Consider the following 22,779-nt stretch of genomic DNA (forward strand, 5'->3'; position numbering starts at 1 on the left):
CAGCAGGATATGTTGAAAATAGATGCACTTGTATCTATTAGAAATGGTAATCAATTAAAGAAACACACATGCAATTAAGCATCAATAAAAGTTCCTTTATGATTATTTTCTTAAGCTGTCATGTCATTCTCTGGACCATTATAATAATGGCATTTATTTCTATGAATCTTTATAAAAGGCTTAACTAATTTGAGATTTGGGGCATTATTAAATACTACTCTAATTGGCTTCAGAACCCCTATTTCTTTACTTTTTTTTTTTTTTTAGGGCCACACCCATGGCATATGGAGATTCCCAGGCTAGGGGTCTTATAGGAGCTACAGCTGCTGGCACATGCCACAGCAATGCCAGATCTGAGCCATGTCTGCAAACTACACCACAGCTCACAGCAACGCTGGATCCTTAAACCACTGAGCAAGGTCAGGGATCGAACACACAACCTCACGGTTCCTACTCAGATTCATTTCTGCTGTGCCACAATGGGAACTCCCCTATTCGTTTAATTATTTATGTAATTTCTAAAGACATGTTTCTCTTCTCTCATTTCTTTGGCCTTATTTCAAAAGTCCTGGAATGATTTTCATATATAATTATTTAATTGTTTACATTACTCACTGTCATTGTCAAATCATTCCACTCCTAGGTATACATATTCAAAAAACTCCAACACTCTAACTTGAAAAGATCCACACACCCTTACTATGTTCATGGCAGCACTCTACACAATAGCCAAGATATGGAAACAACCTAAATGTCCATCAACAGCTGAATGGATAAAGAAGTTGTGGTACGTCTATAAAATGGAATACTACTCAGCCATAAAAAGGAATGAAATCATGCCATTTGCAGCAACATGGATGCACCTAGAGAGTCTCATACTAAATGAAGTAAGTTAGAAAAAGACAAATACCATATGAGATCACTTCCCTGTGGAATCTAAAAAAATACAACACACTAGTGAATATCGCAAAAAAAGAAATGGACTCACAGGTACAGAGAACAAACCAGTGGTTACCACTGGGAGCAGAGAGAGGCAAGACAGGGGTTGAGGGTTCAGAGGTCCACAGGACTTGCAGGGATATATTGTACGACACAGGGAATAGAGCCCATGTTTTTTAATAACTATAAATGGGGTATAACTTTTAACAATCATCAATCACTATATTGTGTACCTGTAACAGAGAATATTATATATCAACTATTGTACACCCGAAACATGCAATATTGCACGTGAACGATACTTCAGTGGAAATGAATAAAAATAACTCAGTGATGTTGGACAGAAAACAAAACAATAAAAGATCATTTGCTGAACGTGGGTGTTGGTTTTCTTTCTGTTTCTTAGGGCCGAAAGCTTCTCCTGAACTAACTCCTTAAGACCCTCCCTTAGGTAAACACTGATAATAATTGAGACCCCATGTGAAATCATGAAAACGAAGGCTGCAGGGGAGCAGCAGGCTGTGAAGCCCTTTGGATTGGAGGCAGGTATGTCCATGCATGAGAGTGAAGGCACACACAGACACAAACACGGAGGCTTGTGTGGCAGTCACAAATTCACCTCACGTCCCCACAGGCCAGCAAATACCAGCCTCCTCAGAAATGCAAATGTAGGGAAAAAAACAAAACAAAACAAAACAAAAACCAATTCTTCCAGGATACCTACTACCTCAAAGAGCCGCTTAATCCTACTGAACAAACACACCCTGCTGTTCCCCTATGAATGCCAGCAGTGAGGACCGCGGTAAGCCAGTCGGAATCCTGGACAAACACTTGACCAAGAATCAGATTCACAACTCAGAGCCAACACACTCAGCCACTTCCCATGACATTGAAAGATGTGCCTTCAGAAGCGGGCCAGGAGACCCAAGGGGTACAAATGCAGGTCAAGAACTAAAAGTTATATAATCTTAGCTGCTGACGTTTCAAACAGACACTGGGACTCTAGCCATTCCCCTCTTTCTGTCTCTCTCTCTCTGCAACATCATCAATGTTTTACCAATCTCCCACCCCATGTTTACGAGTCTGCAAACACGCTTCTGCGCCCAATACAATTTGAAAAGCCCTGCTAGGCTCCACATTTCTGCGTGGCTACTGCCTCACTCCTGATGCCCTGTGGGGAGAGCCTCCTTGAGCCTGTAAATCCATGTCCTCTGCATACAGTGCCCATCACGGCCACCTTCCGTCCACTTACCCACGCTGATCTGTCAGGGCCACAGGGATTCAGGCGTGAGGACCCCTCTTCCATGGAAGACTTCCGCCCTGACCTCACGGCCAGAGGTCCAGGGTCACAGGTCCATCAGACAAACGGCCGTCTGCATGGGAGAGGAGAGACACAGCTCGGGAAAATGCCAGCAGCCTCTCGCAGGACAGGACAGACTGAAGGACGTGGGGTGTCACCTGGGTGGGCGCGTCATGATTTGATGGGGCTGGGTAGGCAGAGCAACATGAGGGCTTGGAAGCAGCCTTTCAGAGGGCAATAGACCATGGCAGGGTTAGGGCAGTGATGGCGGCTGTGGGCATGCTGAGGAGCAGCGTGCCTCAGGGAGAAGGTAGATGGCAGAGCTCCCAGAAACAGTGGAAGCACTGACTGTAAAATCTGGTTTCGGTCTGGGTAACTGGGTGAACATTTGAGCCTCGTTGCTTAAGAGGAAAACCTGGCAAAAATGACTTTGGGATTTGATATGTTTGGCTTGAGATGTGTATTTGATATCCAACAGGAGTCAGATCCTTTCAAGAGCTACACTCCATTAAAGAAGTGTTTTGAGAGACATGAACAGGAATTCAAATTGAGGACGGAATGGCAGATATTGTGGCTTCTCCCATTCCCCCCACCCCCAGCCCCCCTCCTCGGAGAAAGAACCTATGGCAACCTTTTCTCAGCTTAGGTGGTGATGGTTTCCCAATGCCACAGAGAAGGGCAGAGCTGTGTTGTTTCACCTTCAGTTTCGCCAGGTCTTCTTACCATTCTGATCTGTTTAACGACCTGGTCTGTGAGCTTATGGTTCACCCCTCATTCCCTTTTATTCTTTCTTTTCTTTTCTTTTTAGGGTTGCACCTGCGGCATGTGGAAGTGGCCCTAGTGGAAGTTCCTGGGCTAGGGGTCAAATTGGAGATGCAGCTGTCTGCCTAAGACACAGCCACAGCAACACCGGATCCAAGCTGCATCTGCAACCTCCACAGCAGCTTAACCCACGGAGCAAGTCCAGGGATTGAACCCGCATCCTCATGGACATGATGTCAGGTTCTTCACCTGCTGAGCCATGACAGGAACGCCCCTCATTCCGTTTTACATGGGCTGTTCTTCTCTGCTTTTACTTATGGGTTTCACAAAGGACTGCAAAGTAAATGTGAGTTCACAGTTTCATCTTTCCCTATAAATCTTAATCTTTTGAATACTCTGCTGCTCCAGCTTTAAAGGGAAATGGGCAGCCTTTTTTGGAATGTGACGTATGGTTCGTTCACATTTCCTTAACTCAGGTGGTAAGAATCAAGAAGCCCATTTCCAGTTAAATCCTAAAGCTCATCGGTTACCACACCTAATAGCATGAAATTAAAATGTTCCCTGCCCCTTCTCTTTTGAAATATCAAGATTTAATGACGTATTCACTCCTTCAAGCATTTTTTACTATCCCATTCACCACCTCTCCTCCTGGCCATCCTAAGAATGTTTTCCCATGGGCCATATCAATGGTTTTACTGTGAAACATGAGCCAATCAAACTGTACTGCTCTGTGATTTAAATGACCTTAAGGATCGTAAGAGAATAGGGCTGGCAATTCAACTCCAAGTAAAAATCGACCAACCTTGAAATTCCACGCCTGCACCTGAAATCATTCTTAGGGGCTTTTTTTTCCGGAACACCTCACTCCCTTCCACTTTCCCAGGATGAGCGTTTCCGTGAATAACTGCAATACTAAGATAGCGTCTTTCTCAAGGAACCCATACGTGATATGCAAAAATGCTTTGCTCTGAGATCCTCCCCCGCCCCACGGACCACGCCTTTTTGGAGATTATAAATCGGAAAGCAAACTGTACCAGGATTTAACGCCCAGGAAAAGTTAGCGGGAGATACGGTACATGACCGAGCACGTACTAGATACCTGTCCCTGGGCGAAGGTTCAAGAGGCGTTCTAGTGCACTTTTCACAGTTGCCAGGATGCCTGGGCAGGGAATGTCCCAAATGCTTCCAAGCTGGTCTCCACCTATTAGGTATCAAGTCTCTGTGCAAAAGCAAAACGTTGGAGGAATTCTATTTCCCTCCGGGGGAGGTAATTACCGAAATGCTTCGAAGCTGTGCTCCAGGGCAGAGGCTTGGGGACCAGGTACAGCTGCTCTCCTTGAACTCCCCACACCTGGCAGCTGCCCGTCCTTGGTGGTGCGGTCTGGGACGTCGGTAGAAGTGGAACTGGAGTCCCAGGGTCCCTGCTCGGAAGCCCTCGGGGCTGCCCCCGCCTTTCAGGCTAAATGTGTGGCCCCCGTTTGCACAGAGCAACCCCAGGTGTGGCCTTGACACTGTCTTCGGCCCAGAGCCTGGCCGGGCAGCCGGGACTAGAGGCGGGCGTGGGCATCACGAGGAAGACGGTCGGCGGGAGAGGTGGTAGGAGCCGGTAGGGGCACCAAAAGACTCTGGTCCCCCAGCTTCCAGCCTCTCCCTGCTCAGGATGCTCCTCCTGGCCTCCGCAGACATCCCTATAGCCCCCAGCATCCCGCGAGACCCCACGAAACACCGCGAGATGATGCCGTGAACACCTGCGAGACTTCGAAAGATCTCGCGAGATCAGCTTCCTCCAGGAAGCAAGGTTGGGGCTGCAGTGTCTCAGCCTGGTTCCAGCGTCCCTATACTTGCCTGAGGTGCATTCATTTCCGGGGAAGTTAACAAGTGCAAAGGCTTTGCATTAAAAGGATTTTTTTTTCAGTCTGCATACTCAGTCCTTGCTAACTACAATGAAACCTTTTTTGCATGAAAGCACCCCATCCCAAGAGCAGTAATAGTCCTAGAGACAGTTTTGTGCAGACAGCAAAGCGTGTTGCTCAGCATCCTGACTTCTGAGACGTGTCCTCCTTGAATTAAAAACGCAATACGGATGCAAAGGGGCCCCAGGGTTTCTAAATAGGGTTGTGCACGGTGCTTGCATTTAGCAATATTATTGAATTCTCTACCGAAACATCATATTGTGCGAAGCTTGGTAGCTTGACTCCTGAGAGTCCTTAAGCTGGAGGTCCTCATGGATGAAAGTGCCAAGCTGTGGCTGTGTGCGCTGATGTCATCTTTCTGATTGGTCCTTATTCTGTATCTGGGACTAGATCTTGGATGAGAGGCTCAGTCAACCCGGCTGAAAATGGGGAGGAAACCTGAAAAGACATTTTTCCAAATAGACAAGAAGGTGGAGCACAGACACAGGAAAAGTTACTCTCCACAGAAGAATGCATGGAGACATGTGATATATATTATATATATTATATATATATTTTAAAGAGAGATTAATGGATAGCAAAATGTGATATATGTAATATATTGAGAATATATATATTCTCAATGAATGGATAACAAGTGTGCTATATACAATATATATTGAGAATATATATGTATTCTCAATAGATGAATGAATAACGAAGATGTACTATATATGTATACATTATATATTGAACAGAAACTAACACAACATTGTAAATCAACTCTACTTCACTGAAAAAAGTAAAATGAAATAGGTTAGGGTCTCAGGTGCCCGAGAAGAAGGATGTTATTGCTAACGATTCCAAATCCATTTTTGGAGTAACAAAGAAAGTGGACCATTTTCAACAAGGGTTTGTGCATATGTGTTTGGCAGGTGATTTTATATTTTATATATAAAACCCTTTATATGTATATGTATATGTGTGTATGTACATAAAAAAATGAATATGGCTCAGTAAGAAACAAAGAATGAAATTTTGCCATTTGCAGCAACATGGGTGGGCTTGGAGGGCATTCTGCTAAGTGAAATGAGTCAGAAAGACAGATACTATATGATCTCACTTATATGTGGAATCTAAAAAATACAACAAACTGGTGAATATAACAAAATAAACAGAATCACAGATACAGAGAACAAACTGGTGATTACCAATGGGGCCAGGGAAGGAGGAGGGGCGAGATGGGGAAGGGGAGTAAAGGTACAAACCGATGGGTATAAAATAGAGAACGAACGAGTGGTTCCTAGTGCAGAGGGACAAGGGGAAATACAGGGGTTAAGGAGTGAGAGGTACAAGCTACTGGCTGTACGACAGGCTGCAAGGGTGTGCTGTACAACATGGGAAACATAGCCAATATTTGATAATAACTACATGGAGCATACCCTTTCAAACTTGTACTTTAAACCTGTTAAAACATTTCAAAAGAAAAACAAAGGCTAAGTCTCGAAACATGAAAATGAGGGACTCCATGACCTCGTGCATCTGACGTGTGCCTTCTCTTGGGAGAAAGACTCAGTGAACAAATGGTTATAGTGGGTTCATGAGTATAGAAAAGAAAAATGGGCAGGTAGTGCCTGAGAAAAGAAGGGAGGGAGCACTTTCTCGGGCACAGGAGGAAAAGTGTAATTGGTGATGAATGTTCCCAGTATGGACAACATCTATTGCTGGTGGTCTTTGGCAGGTACCAGGAGGCATTGATTTTTTTTTTTCTTTTTTCTGGTGAATTTGTAAGGCAAGGGAAACAAAGCAATTATAGCTGAGGGTTTCAGCAGTCTTATAGATGTGGAAAACAAACATATGGTTATCAGAGGAGAAAGAGGGTGGGGGAGGGGTAAATTAGAAGTTGGGCATGAGCAGATACACACTGCTATATATAAACTAGATAAACAAGGCCCTACGGTAAAGCACGGGAAACTATATGCAATACCTTGTCATAAACCCTAACAAAAAAGAATATATTACTGAATCATTTTGCTGTACACCTGAAACACAATATTGTAAATGGACTCTACTTCAATTTAAAAAAATGAAACAAGAGTTCCCATCTTGGCGCAGTGAAAAAGAATCCGAATAGGAACCATGAGGTTGCAGGTTTGATCCCTGGCCTTGCTCAGTGGGTTAAGGATCCAGCATTGCCGTGAGCTGTGGTGTAGGTCGCAAACACGGCTCAGATACAGCATTGCTATGGCTGTGGTGTAGGCCGGTGGTTGCAGCTCCGACTGGACCCCTAGCCTGGGACCCTCCATATGCTGCAGGTGCTAAAAAGACAAAAAAAAAAAAAAAAAGTGAAGTAGGTGAGGAAGGACTTCACTATTAACAATTACAAATCCATTTTTGGATAAACAGAGAAATGTGGACTGTTTTCAACAGGGGTGTGTTTGGCAGGTGATATCCCAGTTGGGCAAATTGTTTCACAGTGTTGGAGAAATGACTATACTTTTCTGTTTAGACAAGGAATGGTGAGACTTGGAACAAAAGTATAGGGTTGGGGATGAGGCAATAGAAGGGGGCATTAGAGATGCTTAAGAGTGAGGCTTGGCAGATTTACCAAATTATTGGGCCAAAGACATCAGGCAAAAAGAAGGCATGAGAATGGCTATGATGGTTTTCCATTCAGTGCAGGAGAAGTGAGACGAAGGACAGAAGCTACTTTGTGGGGGGGACACTGATGGCTGAAAATTTGTATTTGTAGATTCTGAGATGCCTGTCCATGAATTAAGCAAACAGGTCAAGGAGGGTTCATATGGTTTTGTAATAAAAAAAGCTGGTATTCATGGAGTGAAGGTTATGTTCAGACACCATCAGGGTAAGGTGTTCTGGGAGGTCGTGGTCTTGGTGGTGTGTACCAGGAGGAATAGAGAGGGCTGAGGACGTAGCCAGCAGTGGAGGAGAGATGAGGGATACCAAAAAACACACATATAAAAAGAGTTAGCACAACACATCCTTGGGGAACCCAAAGGTGGTGTTTCCACATGATAGGAATGGAACATGGCTGATATTTGGAGAGAAGGCATACCTTCCACCGGAAATGATGTTTCCACCCACTCCCGTCTAAAACGTAAACTCAAGAAGAGAAAGGATGTTTTTCATTGCCCCTGCATCATTCCACACGACAACACTCTTAGAGGGTACTCAATAAATGTCTGTTGAATGAATGTCAAGTCCATTGGGCTGGACAAGTATGAGAACATTATACAATCATTTATGAAACATGTGCTAATGCACTGACATTGGTATATGCCAAAGAATTAGGATAATGCCCTCTTTGAAGATTATATGGGGCTAGGAAGATGCCAAGCCATGATATTCAAGAAAGGAGTGGACTATAAATAGAGAAAGAAGGGAGAGAAGGAGGAAGGAAGGAAGGGAGAGAGAGAGAGAGGGAGGGAGAGGGAGAGGGAGAAAAAGAAAGAAAGAAAGAAAGAAAGAAAGAAAGAAAGAAAGAAAGAAAGAAAGAAAGAGAAAGAGAAAAAAAGAAGAAAGGAAGGAAGAAAGAGGGAGGAAGAAAGAAAGAAAAAAGACGTAAAAAGAAAGGAGCAAACACAAAAAGTAGAAATCATAGCTGCACAGAAAAAAAATCATTGACTATAAATACTGAAAAAATCAGAGTTGATACTATACATTTATATTATATATTTATGATATAAATTCATATATTTATATTTAATCTATATGGTACACTAATACATATAATGTACGGGATCTCTATGTATTATATATATATATATATTTTTTTTGTCTTTTTGTCTTTTGTCTTTTGTTGTTGTTGTTGCTATTTCTTGGGCCGCTCCCGCGGCATATGGAGGTTCCCAGGCTAGGGGTCTAATCGGAGCTGTAGCTGCCAGCCTACGCCAGAGCCACAGCAATGCAGGATCCGAGCCGTGTCTGCAACCTACACCACAGCTCACGGCAACGCCGGATCGTTAACCCACTGAGCAAGGGCAGGGACCGAACCTGCAACCTCATGGTTCCTAGTCGGATTCGTTAACCACTGCGCCACGACGGGAACTCCCTATGTATTATATTTTAACACCTATCCATACACTATTATATATAGGGAGATTATATATATATATATGCATACATTAATCAAAGTTATTTCACAATGTTTGTATTATTATATATTTTATATGCTAGTAGAAAATAAAGAAAAGTGTATAGGAGAGCAAAGATAACTAATAAGAAAATGACATATATAGCCCTAGAGTAGCATATAGATTCTTATATTAAAGAATTCTTATATTGCCCTAATTTAGAGAGTTCTGTAACTCAACAATACTTCAATAAAATAAAATAAAAAGTAAAACTTGGATAGGGTGTTTTACTTAATTATCACTATTTTTTATCAAGAGCAACTGAGTTCTTCAGTATATTCAAACATCACACTTACACAACAGGGCAATTGAGTAGGAAACAGTTTTGTTTTGTTTTCCTTTTTTTTTTTTTTTTTTTTAAGGGCTGTTCCCACAGCATATGGAAGTTGCCAGGCTAGGGGTCGAATCAGAGCCACAGCCACAGCAACACCACATCCGAGCCACATCCGAAAACTATACCACAGCTCACAGCAACGCCGGATCCAAGCTGCATCTGTGACCTCCACCGAAGCTGACAGCAATGCTGGATCCTTGACCCACTGAACGAGGCCAGGGATCAAATCCACATCCTCATGGATGCTAGTCTGATTTGTTTCTACTGTGTCACAAGGGGAATTCCCTGAAATGAGTTTTTCAACCTTCTTTTTTTTTTTTTTTTTTTTTTTTTTTTTACTCAATGAATTTATCACATTTGTAGTTGTACAATGATCACCACAATCCAATTTTATAGAACCTTTAATTTCAGGAACTCCCTCTATTTCCTGTTATTAAAACTGTAATCCTAAATGCCACTCACTTTAATTAATGTCCCACGCTGAGAATTCCAGGATTCCTAATCTCTCCCAATGTAAAATCTCTGGGTTTGCATTCCTGGAGGTAGGAGCTGCTGGTTTGAGAGGAACAGTCTGGGAGAAGCAAATTGTAATTACAGACTTATATTTGTGACTCCCCGAAAGTAGCATATCCAAGATATGCAGGAAATGTAATCAGAACAAACTTGAATCCTAGCTGGATACCTCAATAGTGGACGGTGCTCAAAGACCTTCTGGAAGCTGACTTTTAATTCATTGCAGTTTCTTTTCTCCTAACAGAGATCATTATTTTGAAAACAGTGAAAATACACAACCTCTTCTAGCTTCATGCCCTGGTAAAGTTATCAAGTACGGTGCACTCATTTTGCTTCATTTACAGACAAAGGAAGAGAGTCAAAATGAGCACTTTCCCCCCCCCCTTTTTTTTGGCCACACCCTCAGCATGTGAAAGTTCCAGGGCCAGGGGACTGAACCCTCACCAAAGCAGATATACGCTGGGTCCTTAACCCCCATGCCACAGTGGGAACTCCTAAAATGAGGATTTTTTTTTTCATTGGAGTACAGGGGGAACATACACATGTACACACACAATTAAAAAACATGCGTCACCCATCAAAGAGAGAAAAATTAAGCTCATCTTTGGAGCAACCCAAAAGCAGAAGCGTCATTTCCCCTGAAGGTTTTATGTTCATTTTTCCTAACATTTTCAGAAAGCCTTGAGGAGGATGTGTTGCCTGGCTTTACTTTCTGATCCAGAGAGGTTCTCATCTCTGAGGAAAAGGCTATTTAAACTCAAGATTCTCATCGAGCTGCAACTGTTTGGACTCAGTGACTTTAAAGTTTACAAAAGGAGGAAATGCGAAAAAGGCTTTTGTTACATTGTGTCAACTACATTGACTTGAAAGCTAGTAACACTGTTTTGTTTCCTGAACTCAAAGTCATGGGCTCCATGGCATCCTTTTTAAGGTCAAAGATGAGAATCTTCTTAACTTCAAGTATTTCCACTGACTTGACTTTCTTCTCAGAGACTCAAATATTTGGTCTTGACCTTCCTTTCCCCTTTTTATAATTTATTCATTCCTTAGGATGTGGATTTTTTTTATTGTCCACACCTTTATTACCCAGTATATCATTTCTTCTTGGAACACAGTTGCAGGGCTCTTCAAAAAATTAAAAATACAACTGAGACATATGACACAGCAGTTCTGGGAATTTATGCCAAGGAAACAAAATTATCATGTCAAAGAGAGAGTTGTACGGCAAAGTTCCTCATGGCATTACTGACAGTAGCAAAGATATAGAAGCACCGTAAGTGTCCATCAACACATGAATGGATAAAGAAAAATCAGAATATTATTCATCCATTTACATAAGAAAAACCTGCCATTTGTGGCAACATGGGTGGACTTGGAGAGCATTATGCTAAGTGAAATAAGTTAGAGAAAGAAGAATGCTGTATGATCTTACTTACATGTGGAATCTTAAAAAAAAAAAGCAAAGTCATAGAAAAAAGAATCAAGTTTATGGTTACTAGAGGCAGAGGGTGGGTGGCAGGGGAATTGGGTAAAAGTGATTGAAAGGTATAAACTTTCAGTTATAAGATAAATCAGTAACAGAGCTATAATTATCATGACTACAGTTGACACTGTTGTGTGTTATATTTGACAGTTGCTAAGAAAATTAAACCCTAAAAGTTCTCATCACAAGAAAAAAAAAACATACTTTTGACTTTTTTTCCTTGTTTCTCTATAAGATGATGCATGTTACTAAACACACTGCAGTTTAGTTCTATATTGATACAATTATTTCTCAGTGTATATAAGTCATTACACTGAACACCTTGAACTTACACGGTGCTATAGGTCAATGACCTCTCAATACAACTGGAAGGAAAAAAAAATATTGTCATGTTCTGTAGCTTTATTAGCATACAGATGATATAACTAAAAATTTCCAAGGTCTTTCATACAGTGAGATGACATATTTGCCATCTAATTTTTCCTTTTTTGTTTGTTTTAAATTTTTCAAAGGACTGAGAAAAATCTCTTCCTTGCTGGTTGAAAATAAAGACAGCAGAAGTAGGATTAAAACGTGTGCAAGAGCATGTCTGCCAGCGTCTCTCATCAAAACCATGCTTCATAGCCTCACAGAGCAGGAATAGTCAAACATTCGGCATTTCAAGTTGTAGAAACATCACGGCATGAAACCAAAACAAACAAGTCAAATATTGAAGGTTGGCTCAACGGGCATAAACGCAATAATCATGCACATTTTATATCGTATCATGCCAACCATTAAACTGTTTTTCAAAAAGCTTCCAGAAGCTTTGAAAAAGGAAGTGAGATAATTCACAAAAGTGTTTTCAGTGACTTTATAGAACAGATTGGGATTCGTTTTGACGTTGGAAGCAGAGATGTCTGCATCTTTTGTGTCCTCTGATGATGATATTCTGTCACATGGACACGGACTACTTTGATTTTCTGCCCAGCCCACAGGAACAAGTCAATAGGCTTATCTATGTTTGGGGACATTTTAAAATCACTTTCACAAGCAGCTATTCCTCAAATATTTTGTTAACGAGATTTTTGGTAGGGTCACTCTTTGCCTTTCCTCTGTGACCAACTTTTTCTGAAATAGAGTCACTGAGTTGTGTACCCACAATAAATATTTTCTGCTTGTCAAACCATTTCAGAGAAAGAGATTTAAATCTAACATGGATTTGGGGGATTTGCCAGTTTTTCTGTTTCTTTTTGGCTGTGTGTGTGTGAGAGAGAGAGAGAGAGAGTGTGTGAAAGAGAGAGAGAGAGCCTGAAATAGAGAATTAAAGAGATATGAGTGATGCAATAAAATTTGTTAGAAACCCAGGGGGATGTTGTCAACGAAGAACACCTGTGTATAATCTCTTTATGAAATCAAATATGGTCCTGATTCAAAATTTGTAACTTAATAACTGAGTTTTTCAGGGGAGAAGCCAGCTTACCATACTTACATTTATTTATGCTTAATACGGAAATGAATTGACAATACACTCAAGTCCAACAATTTGCACATAATTACGTTGATAACTCTCAATCAAGAAGATGGATGGAAGTGAGAGGGAGTATTCTGTTCTCATTTCAAGCCCAAATACTGAGAAAAAAAATACGGTAAAATACATAGATCATTGACTCACCATCAAGGAAGAAAAATCTGTAGCTCATAGACAGTCAGACAACTCCAAGACAGTTATGAGAGGAAGCTGAAGCCAAGAGACCCATGGAAGAAATGCACAATTATTAGGTGTTAACAGGTGGAACCTGAGATCTTACCACCACACAGGCAGAGGGTATAGGAAACCTCTCCATGAGCACAGGGAATTTTAAATTCTTATTTATTACTCTTACTTTTATTTTGCATTAAGCCTTGAGTTGTCAGAATCTTCTCTACTGATCAAATTTTAAAAATACTTCTTCTTTTTTCTTTTCACCTCTGCACCTGTGGAATAAAAAATTCTACCTGAATTGTAGATGTATAAATGAAAGCTAAAGGATGATTACTTTTGAAGATGTTACCAGGTGATATTTTCTTGAACAAAGATTAGAGACAAGTTTTTGTTTGTTTTTTGGCTGCACTTGCAGCATGTGGAAGTTCCTGGGCCAGGGACAGAATCTGAGCCACAGTCCAAACCTATGCCACAGCTGTAGAAATTCCTGATCCCTAACCCATTGCACCACAGCAGGAACTCTGAGATAGTTTTTTTGTTTGTTTGTTTGTTTTTAAGGAACACACTTAGGAAAAGAGTTGCTGTTCAATGAGTAAGTTCGCCAAGCAAGATAAAAAAAAAAGTTCGGGAGTTCCCGTCGTGGCGCAGTGGTTAACAAAACTGACTAATATCCATGAGGTTGCAGGTTCGGTCCCTGCCCTTGCTCAGTGGGGTTAAGGATCTGGTATTGCCGTGAGTTATGGTGCAGGTCACAGATTCAGCTTGGATCCTGCATTACTGGGCTGTGCCGAAGGCTGGCAGCTGCAGCTCTCATTTGACCACTAGCCTGGGAACTTCCATATGCTGTGGGTGCAGCCCTAAAAAGTAAAAAAAAAAAAAAAAAAAAAAAAAAGTTATAGAGATCTGTTGTATAATATGGTGCTTGTAGTTCAAAATACTGTATTCAAGACATAAAATTTTGTGAAAAGTGTAGCTCTCAAGTCATATTATATTCTCTTTTTAAAACACACACACATCTTAACAGACAAGGGAGGGCATTATCAACTGAACTACTAATTTCAAATTTAGCACACTTGGTTTTCCTCTACTTCAAAAAGATGCACGCACCCCAGTGTTCATAGCAGGACTCTTTACAATAGCCAAGACATGGAAGCCACCTAAATGTCCATCAGCACATAAAAAAGATATGGGACACAGACACAAAGGAATATGACTCAGCCTTCAAAAGAATGAAATCATGCCATTTGCAGCAACATGGATGGACCTAGAGAGTTTCACACTTAGTGAAGTAAGTCAAAGACAAATATTATATGATGCCACTTTATGTGAAATCGAAAAAAAAATGATAAAAATGAACCTATATACAAAAGAGAAGTAAATCCACAGATATAGAAAGCAAAAAAAAAATGGTAAAAATGAACCTATATACAAAAGAGAGGTAAATCCACACATATAGAAAGCAAAAGGGGAAAGAGGGAGAGAAAAATAAGTTAGGAGTTTGGGATTAAGAGATGCCAACTACTATATATAAAATAGATCAATAGCAAGCTCTTACTGTAGAGCACAGGGAACTATATGCAATAACGAGTAATAAAGCACAATGGGAAAGAATACGAAAAAGAATGTTTCTACAGTGTTGTTTCTATAATGTTTCTATATAATACATATAATGTATATATATGTGTGTATATATGTGTGTGTGCATAAGTGTGCATGCATATGAGTGTGTGTATGTATATATACACACCAAACTGAAACACTTTGCTGTACACCAGAAACTAACATAGCATTAGGAATCAACTCTACTTCGATTAAACAAAAAAAAGGAGAAATTGTTTGTGTTTCAATCTACACCCAGTGAAGGCACCAGCTATTAAAACGCAATACTTGCAATAATGTCTAAGAGCAGATATTCCCAACACAGTGCTCATAGCCAACATTTGGAAACATTGTTTTACATAAACTCTAAAAAGACGAATTAATAAAAATGAAATAGGCACATCACTTAGAAGCATATCAAAATGCAGCCCTTAGTATATGTTTTCTATGTAAATATATAAAACACAGGCGCATACACAAATTTACAGAAACGATTGAAATTGCACACATCGACTTTGTAAAAAAACATATCATTTCAATAAAAATTACCTCCAGCTTAACCAACAAAGAAATTATATCTGACAGAAAAAGCACCTGACTTCCGTGTCATTTAATTATCATGGACCAATAATACAACAATGACCCAAACTAACAAATTCAAATACTTCGAGGGGAAGTATTCCAACAGCTTCAAGGGGAAATCAGAGGGGGCAAGACAAAATAATTGCAATTTAACTCTGTATGTACAATATATACCAATTTAGATCAAGCAGTGATTAAAAGGAAAAAACAGAAATAGGTGCATAGCTACAAATAAAGGGTTAACACTAGTGTAAAGTAAGTAGAGATCAGCATGCCTGTTTCATAAATTAAATCACTGACTAACATTATTTCAAATTAATTTTAATATAATTGGATATACGGAGCCTCCGGTTCTTAAAAGATACCCACATGGGACGGTAGATGAAAAACATGATCTTTCCAAAGTTATATTTTCTTTAATCATTAGGATATTAACGAAGCTACTTGAAGACTGCAACGCTCATTTGAATATCAACTGCGTTAGATATTCATGAAGCATTTGGAGGAATGTGTACATAGATTAACAAATGCCTGCATTATAATTGCAAAGATAATAACGCTAGTTTCCCTAATGGTCACTTTGAAATCATTCCCATGGCCATTCACCCCTATGGGAAAGAAAATATTCAGTTATCAAGGTGGTGATAACTGCATGCGAGGTAACAGACTTCTTTCTATTCAGCAACATTTTTGCTATTTACATTTAAGGGATGTTAGGTTTTCCTTACAACGTTCACCTCAGCAAGTGGCAATTATGTAAATGTCAGTGCTATATTACTGTGCCCCGTCCATTACCCTGATTTGAAACAGAAACGACCCAGGAAAGAAAAGCAAACATTTAAACCATTTCACTGACTCCATGATGACTCTTCAGGGGCCAGTGGAGATGAGTAGAAAAGGTGATTAACTCTCTACTTTGAGAAATCATGTTAATAAAAGCTTTCTATGCCAAAATTAAGTTCACAGCATGAAGATGGAGATTAAGCCACCTGTCACCCATCTCCATGGTTTGAGGTCATTTTTAGTACCTCCGTAGAGGATATTCTGCAAAAATATGGAGGCTCTGAGATTGTGTGGCTCAGACAGAATGGAGAGCTATTGGTCTTTGAGTTAATAGCTCGGAATCACATGGGGGCTGGTGGGGCAGCCCGGGATGCTGGCCCTGGGTTTTTTCATTACTGGTTTCTGACCACAATGAGGAGTTTGCTCAACCATAGCTTGAAAGTTCCCCACTCCTCTATACTTGTCACCCACCTGAGATTCTCAGCTGCTGTGAAAGGGATGGAGATGGGTACCCAATGCTGGCGATGCAGTAAAGCAAGCAGAAGACGCACTCGCTCCCCATGGGGATGCAAAATGATGCAGCTGCTGTGGAAGCCAATGAACCAGTATCTCCCAAAACTAAACCCGTTTCTTCCCATAGAACTCCTTGGCTTCATATGCATGCAAGAGAGTTGAAAACTTATGTCCACACAAAAGCCTGGGCATGGATGTTGATCACAGCTTTCTTCATACTGAAAACACCCGGAAGCAATCCAGATACCCTTCAGTAGGTGACGGATACGTGAATGGCGGTCCATCCAGACGATGGACATTATTCAGGGCTAAAGAAAACGGAGTGATCAAGCCACAAAAAGACATGGAGGAAGCTTAAATGCTTAAATATGAAACACTTAAAGCTTAAAACTTTAAATATTACTAAGTGAAAGGACCTTGTCTGAAATGACTACATCCTGTGACTCCAACTCCATGACATTCTGGCAAAGGCAAAAGTGTGGGGACAGTGATAGGATGAATGGTTGCCAAGGATTGCCATAGGCAACACCGGATCCAAGCCACCTCTGTGACCTATACTGCAGCTTGCAGCACCTCACCAGATCCCTAATCTACTGAGCGAGGCCAGGGATCGAACCCACATCCTCACAGACACCATGTTATATTTGGAAAGGTTCCCCTAGATTGGGGTCCCTACAGTGGTCAGCAGAAGACTGTAATAATGGGATAACTTACTCACAGCTCTCCCATCACTCCAGGAAGATGGATTAATTATAAAAAGATTAACCCATTTCCTCTTTTGATTAACAAACACTGTTTGGTATATTTTGAAATTCATTTTAATCTGCAAATTACTGTTGCTTAACACACCTTCTCCAGAGAAGGAAATTAGGAGAAACCAAATTAAGAAGGTTAAGAAGGAAAGCAATTTCCACATAAGTGTTTAAAAAAAAAAAATGGATGTATATCTCTTCATTAAGGGGAATTGTGTAGAAAAACTGGATACAAATCAGTGTTCTGCGAACATGTCTCAGGCCAGCGATACCAGTCGAAGAACAGCAAGAGAAACTTTAAACAAGCAAAGTGTCTCCACAAACAAGTTGCGGGATTAAAATGGCTTCAAAGTGATTACAAATGCTTTTACGAATCTTCAGGCTAACATGGACCCTTTCAAGCTCCAGTCTTGTCTTCCAAGGGTGGAACCAATAAAAAAGCTTGTTTAGAAACGTGAAAAATACACGCGTAGTTCTAAGGGTCATCAGGATTATTTCCTAGAGTTAACAGAAACATAAGATATAAACTGAGAACTTCCTACTGGAAGTTCAGATAAGAAATCTATTCCATTAAAGACATCCTGCAAGAGGAGTTCCCGTCGTGGCACAGTGGTTAATGAATTCGTCTAGGAACAATTAAATTGCAGGTTCGATCCCTGGCCTTGCTCAGTGGGTTAAGGATCTGGCGTTGCCGTGAGCTGTGGTGTAGGTTGCAGACGCGGCTCAGATCCCGCGTTGCTGTGGCTCTGGCGTAGGCCAGTGGCTACAGCTCCGATTCGACTCCTAGCCTGGGAACCTCCATGTGCCTCCAGGGCGGCCCTAGAAAAGGCAAAAAAAAAAACCCCAAAAAAACAAAAAAAAAAGACATCCTGCAAGAAACCTTGTTTCCATTGCAATATCTAGTATCTGAGGTCTCACTTGGAAATTTGGGGATGGTCTTTAGTCTTCCCTGTAATTTTGGAATCAATGTGGCTTGAGCACAATGAAATTTGGTAGTTTGATGTCATCCATTCACTCAATCTTTCTGGTCTTCTGTGTTATGCTCAAACACAATATATTCTGTAATGCTTTTTCCCAATGCCAATGCAGTGAGAGGATGAGTTGCATGTGAGGGAAATATTTGGAGGTCCCAGAATTTTTGGTTTGGTTTTTGTTGGTTTTTTAGGGCTACATCTGCTGCATATGAAAGTATGAAACTTCCCAGGTTACGGGTTGATCGAATTAGAGCCACAGCTACCAGCCTACAGCACAGCCACAGCAATGCCAGATCAGAGCCACATCTGTGACCTATACCACAGCTCACAGCAATGCTGGGTCCTTAACCCAGTGAGCGAGACCAGGGATTGCACCCACATCCTCATAGATACTACTCAGGTTTGTTTCCACTGAGCCACAGTGGGAACTCCTGAGATCCCAGAAGTTCCCTGTGTGAACATTTGGTAGTCATCACAAATGGTTAAAATAATGTCATTTCCAACTTATGTGTCTTCCAAATATTAAGTGGAAGATTATTATTTTTTTCCTCCTCCAAGGGCTAGATCATATTATGGTGACATAAAGAACAGCCTTCCCCAGGGCAGTAATGTGAATTAAAGCTGGAGGATGGCTGCAGTTCTGGCCAAGAACAGGCTGGGACCTGGGACCCTTGGTTGCAGTGGCTGCAATGCCCACACCTGGACAAAGACCTCCTGGAGCAACTAAATACAGAGAACCTGTAAGAGCATAAAATAACTGCAGATGTGGGCATTTGCAGCAAATTATGGGCAAAAAGATACCCCACCAAAAAAATCTAAAAACCCAATTTCCATTTCTGAAGAGCCGAGGGCAAAAGCAGGGTGTTGGGAGCAAAAGCAGGTACTGCACATGCCCCCTGCACACAGCACACCCAAAGGGATGGGCAGTCCACCTAGGCCATCCTCTGGCCAGACCCCTGGACCCACCCCTATCCTTGCCCCATACAAGGAACCAGCTCACCCTCCCCCAGCGAGACAGCCAGCAAGGGAACTTGTAGTTTGTTTTCGCTCCTCTCTGCTGCAGCAGGAGCCCTGGTAAAACCTTGTCAGAATTCTCCCATCTGGCCTCTTATCAATTTCCACCAATTAAAGAGTGCCACGAACCGAGATTGGTAGCAACCTGCTAAATAGTTCCTACCTATAGCTGGAGCAGGGTGAGCCAACCTCCCTGTTTCATCTTGTCACTAGAACAGCCTGGGCATCGGATATAGTTATGACACAGTCAGAAAGTTAATAGATAGATCTGGAATCTGGAACCAAAAGCCACAGTCCAATTACCCATTAGACAATAGCAGAGCCAAGTCAGGTTCAAATCCTTGCAGATAGAGAAGGAAAGAAAATTTGCAATTTACTAGAGATTCTAAGAAAATTTCCCTGCCCAAGGCTGTTCCTCAGTCACTCCTCATCACCCCTAGTTCAGCAGGAAGGGAACCTGTCACTCCCTTTTCCCAAAAGATTGTGGAGTGGACATTGACAGTGGGGAACTGGAGTAGGAAATAAGAGATCTGACTCCGTATTAGATGTTTCTTTCAGTTTAACCTTTGGGTAGTTTATCGTATATATAATGGCCCCGGTCTGCGAACTCGCCCTCATGCTTGGCTGTTAAAGGAAAATAACTTTGTTGAGCTTCCAGGGAATCTCCCCACCCAGCCCACCCATGAAGCATTGCAGGAAAGAAGAAATGAACACATCTTCTTTGAAACCAGGAGACATTTGGAACAAATCTCCCTGGCTGTACCCAGGAGACATTTGCAACAAATCCCCCTGGCTGCTCCCAGGAGACATTTGCATCCCTTTAGGGCTTATATTGCCTGTTCTACAAAGTTGTTGTTTGCTGCATCAACAAGGGTGTGACTGAGTCTCAACTGAAGCATGGTTCCCTAAGAGATCCATGGTTGTAAGTGTGTACCTTTGAAGAGGGGAAGAAGCAACGAGAGGGAATATTTGCCATAAGATACTAGTAAAACAGGTGGTCCAGAGACTGTCGGCTACTGTTCATAAGGTCTCATCCAGGAATAGTGAGGCGGGATAATAACTCAGGGAGTCAGTGTAGGAGCAGGAGCATGCATGCATTCTTTGATGTGGCCACTGATGAACATTTGTGGCTTAAGGGCTCCAGGGAGTTTCATCCCTACAGGCCCCGTTTACGGTAGGGAGTGTACCTACGCCCAGATGGACATTAATCGCTAACCCACTCCTCAACTAACAGAAACAGAAGGAGAGGAATGGCTACTCTCTAAGGAAAAGAAACCATAAAACTTATGGGGCATCTCTACCTCTAAGACCCCTGTTGGGCAAGGACTGATATAGGTACCTGCGCAAGGCCAATGGGAGAAAACCACATCTTTCTGGACCCCACATTGGTTACCCCCTGCCCCTGCCCGGTGTCTGTGCTGGGAGCTATTTGCTTTCCTGTAACAAAGACTTTTGCTTGCTTGCTGCCTGTATGTTCTCAAAGTTCATTCTTCAGCTCCGTGAACAAGAATCCAGATTCCGGCAACATCTTTCCAGCATCCATAGCACACTGAGTGTCAATGAAAACTTTGCCAGATCTAGGAATGAGCATTCCTAGCACCATGGGATGAAATGCCCCCTCCAAAAAAAAAAAAAAAAAACCATGGTCAAATTTAGGACATTGAAGGGCCCCTGCCACCTAAAAACTGGCACTTGCCATCTGCCTCTAAAAGGATTCAATCCATAGCCACCACAGGAACTAATCTTCAATATTCCCTGAAGGGAACTCAGGGCTGATATCAAGAAAGAGGCACTCTGGGTGCTGGAAAAAAATGGATGGAACCCGCCTTCGGACAGTTAGAGATACTCAGATTTTATGAGCCCAGATTCTTGCACCTTCTCATATCCAGAAAAGCGCTAAAATCATCCACAGTGGCATCTGCTTTGGCCACTGAGGAAAATGCATTTGGAAGTAAAACTGGAGTTGCTGCATCAGACTCAGAGGCCACCAGCCGCTCTCAAAGCAGAGTCTGTAGGTAAAATGGAGCAGCACCTTATGGGTAGTTTGTCAAGTTGATGATTCACCTCTCAATCTGAACTTTTACTCCAGTTCTCAAGATTGAGCAGTATCAGAGAAAAGGGGAAACTGTAACCCAGCAGGCCCTTCTCCCATATCCTCTGCTTTAGCTCCTCCCCGAAGCACTTAGATAATAGTATCTGATGCCCATGTCCTGCATTGTTTTACAGATGCTAAAACCACCACCAAGTGGAAGAAATTAATTGCTTGATGCTTCTGAGCATGTAGCCCCCAGGCCTCCTGGCACCAATGGATGAATGATGTTAACTCCTGTGACCCTGCCCTGCGACTTCACCATCAACCAATCAGAGACCTGTGCACCTGCGCATGAGCTGATCCCTTAAGCTACAAACCCTTCCTCCTTTGGCTTTGAAAAGGCTTTACAATTTTGGTTCAGGGAGTTAAGGCTCTTTGGGGGCCACGAGCCACCTGTCTCCTTGCATGCCCCTGCAAGAAACCTCTCTGTGTTCCAAATTCCAGCATTTCAGTTTGTTTGGCTTTGCTGTGCGTGCACACGTAAACTTGCGCTAACAGAGCCAAAGAACAGTACCTGCTGTGAAAAAAAGCCCTCTGGCAACTAACTAATGCCTTTTACCATAGTCTTTACCCAGCACACAGTCCCTAAATCTTTATTTCTATGTAATATGCATGTTTTTCTTGCAAACACGAGTTGAATGATGACATCTTGTTTAGCGGGGGTTGGGAAAATAGATTGCAAATGACCTAGGCATTCAGTAGATTTCATGCTCTACCAAACTGTAACACTGTTGCTATTAAAGCTGGGTGTTTCCCTAAATGTATGCATTTTACATGATGTAACTATTTATCCCACCATTGATGGATCTGAGGCATTTAGCGTCCAAAATAAACAAAATAAAACATCTTCTACCCCCTGATTTTGATGCAGATGGAGTAGGACAGTCACATGGCGGGGGGGCTGCAGAAGTCCCAGTGGGGAACCACGGATAGAGAGGGAAACCTAGGGAACTTCGGGAGACCCCTGGAAGTTAATCATCGCTCAAGAAGGCCATCAGAAGGAAGCAAGCATGCTTAACTGTGAAACCATAAATAAAAGCCCGAGGTATGTCTGAGGTCCTTCAGTGACAGATAAAAGGGAGCCCGCCTTCAAGTTCAACAAGACAGTGATACTGAGGACCAAGGGCAGGAATTTAAGGGAAAGATGACTTTCTAAAGGAGGAGACCCTCGTTACACGGGAAGCTGAGATGGTTCAACCTATTTAAGCCTCTGTGATCTCTTCCCCCCCCGCCCCCGTCCCCAGCTTCTGCTGATTTGAATAAGCACCAGGACAGTCCTAGGTTGCTCTCGTAGAGTCAAATACTTTAACAGAATATGAAGGAGGAGCTAGTGATGTCAGCCTGACATTTATTCAAGGGAGGAGGGAGAGGTGGTCTTTTTCCCCTCTCCTCTTTCCATGGATTATAAA

The 22,779-nt window shown here is 41.9% G+C and overlaps 1 long non-coding RNA gene across 2 annotated transcripts in view; it reads right to left on the bottom strand.

The window, feature by feature from the left end:
- Positions 946 to 22,779, bottom strand: part of LOC110257730 — a 32,613-nt gene continuing 10,779 nt past the window's right edge. The window contains exons 3-7 of one of the 2 annotated variants that reach the window (XR_002340923.1): positions 13,243 to 13,333; positions 13,032 to 13,097; positions 9,844 to 9,952; positions 4,277 to 5,352; positions 946 to 2,312 (exon numbers count right to left, since the gene is read on the bottom strand). This is a non-coding gene — a long non-coding RNA (uncharacterized LOC110257730). Of the gene's footprint in view, positions 2,313 to 4,100; positions 5,353 to 9,843; positions 9,953 to 13,031; positions 13,098 to 13,242; positions 13,334 to 22,779 lie in introns of both variants that reach the window. The other variant, XR_002340922.1, reaches the window with a different exon arrangement.

Source organism: Sus scrofa, chromosome Y (assembly GCF_000003025.6).
Source record: "Sus scrofa isolate TJ Tabasco breed Duroc chromosome Y, Sscrofa11.1, whole genome shotgun sequence".
NCBI classification, from domain to species: domain Eukaryota; kingdom Metazoa; phylum Chordata; class Mammalia; order Artiodactyla; family Suidae; genus Sus; species Sus scrofa.